Below are 7,663 nucleotides of genomic sequence, written 5' to 3'. Positions count from 1 at the left end.
TCTCGGGTAGCTGCTCAGAAACAGTCCCTCAAAGCGTCCCTTTTCAGTACGAAAACAGTGGAAAAGTAAAGATAGCTATGAGATGCTAAATATTGTTTCCTGCCCCAATAGTAAGGATGGACCGGTGTTGCTCTACAAACTGAATTAAATACCCACAGATTTATGTAAGAAATGTGGCCTCTTTCCACCAGCAAGCAGAAATTAATATTGTCAAATTAGTATCTATCAATTGAGAAGATAGTGAACAAGCGCTGAATGATGGGGTAGACAACTTATACAGGCTATCTCTGTTAGGTCTCACTCAGTACCTGTGACTCCCACCAGCACTCCTTACTCCGTGCCTACCCTAAACCTCTCCCTCCCAGGGGCTGGGCTTCTGCTTCCCTTTCCCTAGCCGGATCCCTGTAGAATTGAACCATTTTCATTTTTTCATTCAATCTCTACCCTCCCAACAACCCCAAGAACTCAAACTCCTAACAGTTATTATCCCCATTTTACAGAGGGAGAAACTGCACTCCAAAGCAATTAGCTAGCTTGAAGGTCTGGAGATACTGCTCAGTGGTTACAACTATTTGGTAATCTGCCAGAGGACCTATAGTCAGCTCCCAGCAAGCACAACAGGCAACCCACAACTCCAGTTTCAAAAGACCCATCCTTCTCCTCCAGCCTCTGTAGGTACCTGCACGCATATAACATGCACAGACATACACATACACATGAATAAAACGAATTAATCTTTCACATTTTGAGTAGTTTGAAGTGCTCTGCTTGTCCCAATCAGGTCAGGCCAATTTAAGCAGCCCTTATTGAGCATCTAGGTGTGTCCTGTACAGTTGCTCTGTAGAAAGGAATCTGAAGGGGCAATACATATTTACTTGGATAGTTCATGTCATAAATATTCAGAACTCCATATGCCAACAGAGAATAGGGGTGCCATTTTGTGAATTCTTAGTCTCTTTAATAATAGAATTTTTAAATGGACTCAGAAGAAAACTTAAAGGCCAGTTTATTAAATTTTGAATGACAACAGTGCTAGGAAACTACAAATCTTGGCAGCTGGTGGAAGGAAGGAGATGTTTAAAAGGAAACAAGAAAGCGATGCCTTTTGATTTAGGGTCTACAGGCGAAGCAGCTTTGCTGAGGGATAATCTCACGAGTAGGTGATCAACAGACCCTACTGGGTTAACTCATGTTAATTGTTTTATTTCAAACTTTATTATTTCAAAAAAGAAGATTGCAAGTTAAACACTGAAACTAACCAGACCCAAAGACAATACAACTCAATGAACTTCTACACAGTTTGAGTAGCATTCAGAACAGAAGCTGTGCAACTTCACTTTGGACTTTATACTATCACTAATAAATATATTTTTATTCACTCGTCCACCACATTAGAACTAAAAGAAGAGGGAAGTAGAAAAAGATCTCCTGAGTAAATTGGGAACTGGGGACCTTGGGAGAGGGTTAAAGGGGAGGGGAGAAGCAGGGAGGGGAGCAGAGAAAAATGTAGAGCTCAATAAAAATCAATAAAAAAGAACTAGTAGAAGAATTTGATTTATATCCTCTTTCACTCATGTCCATTATTTGCATTCAGTCCATCCTTATCACCTAATATTGAGCCTTTCTTGTTCTCTTTTCTACACAATGTACTGCACTGGCATGTACATGTATAGCTAGCTAGATTATAAATATATATATATATATATATATATATATATATATATATATAGCTAGATTATGCATATGAGGGATGCAGAGACTTTTTCTGAGACTGTGACCTCACTTAATGTTATACATCCTAATTCCATTCATTTTCTACAAATTTTGTGGTTTCATATTTTTTCTTATAGTTAAATAGTATTCCACCTTTTACATATACCAAATTTTAATTATCTATTCTCTTGTTGCTGAGTAGTAAGGCTGATTATAGTGAATGAAGAAGTAATAAACGTAGGGATGAAAATACGTCTATGACATATGGAATTCGCTGGGTATATGCCAGGAGTAAAATATAAGGGTCATATGGTAGTTCTAGTTTTAATTTTTTTGAAAACTCTGAAAGTTGATTTCCACAATGGTTGTATTAATTTGCACCCACCACCACCACCAGTGAATGAAGTTTCTTTTCTCTCCACATCCTCTCCAACATTTGTTGTTAGATTCATTGACTATAGCCACTCTGACAGGTGACACCTTGTGGTGGTATCTCTAAGTAATAATTTTTATTTCCTATTTAAATTTTATTTTATTATTTGTAATTTTTATTTTCCTGACAGCTTTGGATAGTAAACCTATTTGTTGACTGACAAATTTCTTTAAATCCTTGGTGTTTAATTACAATTTTTTATAAGTTTTCAATAGTAGCCCTCTGAAGTATAGCTGGTAATTATTTTCTCCCATCCTGTGGGCTGTCTGTTAGCTCTGCTGAGCATTTCCTATAACATGAGGGCCGACTTGCTGGGGTTTCTGTCCCGCCCAGTACCCCACAGCCGGCAAGTCCCAAAGAAAAATCACACAGAGATCTCCATAAGTTATAAAACTGATTGACCCATTAGCTCAGTCTTCTTATTAGCTCTTGTAGCTTATATTAACCCATTATTCTTATCTATGCTAGCCACACAGCTCTGTACCTTTATCAGCTGGGCAGGTCACATGTTGCCTCTTCAGTGGTCTGGGCTGGACTGGCGGGAATGGGCTTCCTCCTTCCTAGAATTCTCCTGTTCTCATCGCCCTGCCTCTACTTCCTGTCTGGTTGACCTGCCTATACTTCCTGCCTGGCCTATTAGCATTTATTTAAAACATGATTGACAGAATACAGACAATTCTCCCGTACCACTTCCCCCTCTTTTTTTTTTTTTACTTATTTATTTATTTTTATTCTTTTTTAATTAAAATTTCCACCTGCTCCCCATTTCCCATTTCCCTCCCCTCCTCCCAAATATTGCCCTCCCCCCACTTCCCTCCCCCTATCCCCACTCCTCTTCTCCTCCCCCCACTCCATTCCCCCTCCCTCTCGATACTGAAGAGCAGTCCAAATTCCCTGCCCTGCGGGAAGACCAAGGTCCTTCTATCTACGTCCAGAAAGGTGAGCGTCCAAACAGGCTAAGCTCCCACAAAGCCAGTTCATGTATTAGGATCGAAACCTAGTGCCATTGTCCTTGGCTTCTCATCAGTCTTCATTGACCGCCATGCTCAGAGAGTCCGGAATCAACCCATGCTTATTCAGTCCCAGACCAGCTGGCCTTGGTGGGCTCCCAATAAATCCCCTCTTTTTTTTTAAACAAAGAAAAATATCCATAGTCCAATTTTGGGAATGTGGGCATAGTTTTTCAGGCTACTTCCAGCTGGTTGGGGGTGCTGATAATCATGGGAACCTAAAGAAAATTTAGAGTTATAATCAAGTCCTGACTGGAGTATCCTGTGAGTCTTGATCATCTCAGGCAGCAGTCTTGAACCTGTTCTGGATGAAGAACTCAGATATCTGGGCCATCTATTCCTACTGAAGATTTCTCAGGTGGTCTTCCTTGATCAAACTGGATTTTCCTTAACTCAGAATGAATCCACAGCCTCTCATTTCCTGTGGAAACAAAAGCAAAATCTCTTCTGCAAAGTAATATACCTTTTGACTTCAATTTTGAAGCCAAGGTATTCTAAGAATGCCTACCTTGGATTAATTCAGCAGCATTTATAAGCAAATATCTTTTAGCAGCTGTTGCTCCTACCTCAGCATTCAAACAATTCAAAGAGAGCATAATAGCATACAGTATCAAGATTCTCTGTGTATTTTCCATCTTTATGTGGCTTTACTTTAACCTCTATTTCTTTTATTTTTACTTTTTGATACAGGTTCTATTTATATCTTTGTCCTGGAATAACTCTGTAGACCAGGCTGTCCTTGAACTCAAAGAGACCCACTGTCTCTGCCTCCCCGCCCCATGCTGGGATTAAAGGTGTGTGATACAACACCTTGAACTCACAGAGATCTGTCTGGCTCTGCAACCCAGGCATGGGGATTAAAGGTGTGTGCTACCACACCCTGAAGTCACAGAGGTCAATCTACCTCTGCTCCTTGAAGTCACAGAGGTCAATCTACCTCTGCTCCTTGAAGTCACAGAGGTCAATCTAAATCTGCCTCCCTAGTGTTGGGATTAAAGGTGTGTACTACCACAACCAACTACTCTCTTTTTTTTTTACTTTAAGAACTTTAACTTTTAGCATGCATATATTTTTAACACACTGTAAAACATTTAGAGGTTTTCTTTGTCTTTGAATCTCTCTTTACTGTACTCTTTTTTGACCACATGAGTCTTTATGGAGAGAATTAAAGCTGTGGCTTTGACGGCTGGATCCACCATTCCTTAGCTTTCCAGCGTCATGGCGGAGGTGCCCACTGTAGCCATTTTTATTGCCACAACTCTGTGGTGTTTCAAGGTCCTTGACAGCAAGCAAGCTGCAACAATCAAATGCTCTCTCTGGAGCTGACCTCCTGCCTCAAAGAGTCAGAGTTTGTACTGGCAGGATGGCCCAGAGAGCCAGCATTTTAAAACAGCACAGCTTTTTTCCTGCTGTGGCTGAAAACTGAAAAGCATGCGTTCAGCTTTTCATCAACACCATTTAAGTGTTTTGTGGCAGGACCTCTTAAAGAGCTGCAGGGTTTTGCAGCTAAAGCTGAGCCAGGAAGCCTCTCTTAGATGAGAGTGCTTGCTTGCCTCTAGCAAGAAGAGCAGACCTGAGAAATTGCTGCTACCAAGAAAACATGCTTTACTCTATTCTTTCCCAAGCTTTCTCAGGCTTTCTGTGAATGCAGTTATCCATGTGGGCGCCATCTGTAACATAAGGGCCAGCTTGTTGGGGTTTCTGTCCCACCCGGTACCCCACAGCCGGCAAGTCCCAAAGAAAAATCACACAGAGATCTCCATAAGTTATAAAACTGATTGACCCATTAGCTCAGTCTTCTTATTAGCTCTTGTAACTTATATTAACCCATTATTCTTATCTATGCTAGCCACATGACTCTGTACCTTTCTCAGCTGGGCAGGTCACATGTTGCCTCTTCAGTGGTCTGGGCTGAACTGGCGGGAATGGGCTTTCTCTTTCCTAGAATTCTCCTGTTCTCATCGCCCTGCCTCTACTTCCTGTCTGGTTGACCTGCCCATACTTCCTGCTTGGCCAATCAACATTTATTTAAAACATGATTGACAGAATTCAGACAATTCTCCCACACTAATTTCCTTTGCCATAAAGAGACTTTTTATTTCCATGTAGTCCCATCTGTGAAAACATAGGGTTAGTTCCTGTGCTATTGGTGTTCGATTCAAAAAATTCTTGCCTATCTCAATATCTTGAAGAGTCCCTCATGTTTTCTTCTAGAAGTGTCCGTATTTCAGGTTTTTAATTAAGGTTCTTGATCTATTTCTGAACTGATTTTTTTAAATATTTATTTATTATGTATACAATATTCTGTCTGTGTGTATGTCTGCAGGCCAGAAGAGGGCACCAGACCTCAATACAGATGGCTATGAGCCACTGTATGGTTGCCGGGAATTGAACTCAGGACTGAACTGATTTTGTACAAGGTGAAAGATAAGAATCTAATTTCTGACTTCTGCAGGGAGAAATTCAGTTTGTCAGCTGTTTGCTGAGTAGGCTTTCTTTTCCCCAGTGTATGTTTTTAACCTCTTTGTCAAAAATTAAGTGGGCATAGATTTGTCATTTTATTTCTGGTTCCTCTCATTTTATTCCACTGGTGTTAATGTCTATTTTTATGCCAGTACCAGGCTGTCTTTATGACTATAACCCTATAGGAAACTTTAAGGCCAAGTATCGTAATACTTCCAGCACTGCTCTTACTCCTTGGGATTTCTTTGGCTTTCTGTAGTCTTTTGGGGTTCCATATGAAGTCTTGTTTTTCTCCTAAACCTGTGAAATGTATCAGAAGTTTGAAAGGTGTTGCATTAAATCTACAAAGTAATTTTGATAGTATAGTCATATTCACAATATTTGTTCTACCAATCCAGAAGCACGGGACTCTTTTCTTTTTTTTCTTTTCTTTTTTTTTTTTTTTTTGAGCCAGGGTCTCACTGTATAGCTCTGTGCTTCCTGGAATTCACCATGTAAGCTAAGCTGGTCTCAGATTCACAGAGATCTGCCTCCCTTTGCCTTCCAAGTGCTGTGACTAAAGGCAGTATGGACCTTTTACAGTATGAGACAATATGTAATATTCTCATTTGAGACAGCTCAAAATGTCTTGTCTTTACCTAAAGCCAGAGGTAGAACTCAGAATACAATCCTTTATCAAGAGGAAGTAGCTTTCCATTAATGGACCTTAACAAAGCTCTGATACCTCCACCTTTACATATGGTATTTTAAACTTTAAAGAAAGGCAAAGCTGGTTATGATGGAGGGGCCCATCTTCAATGGCTTCCAAGTTTACCAATGTCTGTCTAGCTACTTAGCAAATAGAAGAAATAATAACACATAATATGTGACACGAGCCATACAGAATATATGTATGTCATATGTATGCTATCCTGTCTATAGCATATATGTATGTCTATATCAATATCTGGTCATGAAACATAATATTCTAAAAGTGAAGGTCCAGGGGTATAGTTAGTAGTCTTAGTGGGCCTTATTCAGAGCACCAGATGTAAGGCCATTCACAAAAGTATTTTGCTGATGATAATTGTACTATCAACTGTCTCAACCTACATCCAAGTTCCTGCAAGAAGCAAAGGCTGCCTACCAAGGACAGTTTCTCCTCATGTGTTCACCTGTGAATTAGGGGCCTGCCTTTGACTTCCTCACTTCAAGCCAGCTACACCCTCTTCTCCCTTCCTACCCTGCTATTCATTAACTTTGCCGAATAATATTGCCGTTGAAAACTAAACAGTGACAGATTGCATATTAGATTTTATCTGTTCCTAGAAATCTCCACTTGCTTTGTTGGTAGGGCTACAGTAGCCACTTGCAAAGTGATAAGCTTGCAGGCAGTATTATCTTGCTGGTGTCTTCTGGTAACTGTGAAATAAGCGAGTTGGGGATATACCTGGGGCTCAGTCATCTGAATTCAGAAGGAAAGTGGAGCATAAGAGAAAGCAGGGTCAACCAAATGGAAGGATAATTTATGTTGAGAATATGAGGAATATTTCTATCGAACTTTTGGGTTCCACAGAAATGCTCATTGGTTTAGTTTGGTTTTCTTTCTTTCTTTCTTTCTTTCTTTCTTTCTTTCTTTCTTTCTTTCTTTCTTCCTTCCTTCCTTCCTTCCTTCCTTCCTTCCTTTCTTCCTTCTTTTCCTTCCTTCCTCCTCCTCCTCCTCCTCCTCCTCCTCCTCCTCCTCCTCCTCCTCCTCCTCCTCCTCCTCCTCCTCCTCCTCTTCTTCTTCTTCTTCTTCTTCTTCTTCTTCTTCTTCTTCTTCTTCTTCTTCTTCTTCTTCTTCTTCTTCTTCTGTTGTCTGAGACAGAGTCTCATATAGCATGAACTCCCAATCCTCCTGCCTTTCCCTGCTACCATACCCAATCAGCAGAGGTGTTCTGGAACTGAGGGAGCTGAACGCTATCCCAATGTGCTAGTATTAAGGACTTCCTGAGACCTTAGATTTCACTGTTCTAAAAGGCAAGCCAGGCATAAATCTGGAAATTTGATCACCCAGAGGAGCCAG

The sequence above is a fragment of the Chionomys nivalis genome, chromosome X (assembly GCF_950005125.1).
Source record: "Chionomys nivalis chromosome X, mChiNiv1.1, whole genome shotgun sequence".
In the NCBI taxonomy this organism is placed as follows: Eukaryota; Metazoa; Chordata; class Mammalia; order Rodentia; family Cricetidae; genus Chionomys; species Chionomys nivalis.
This window is presented reverse-complemented; position numbering follows the sequence as displayed.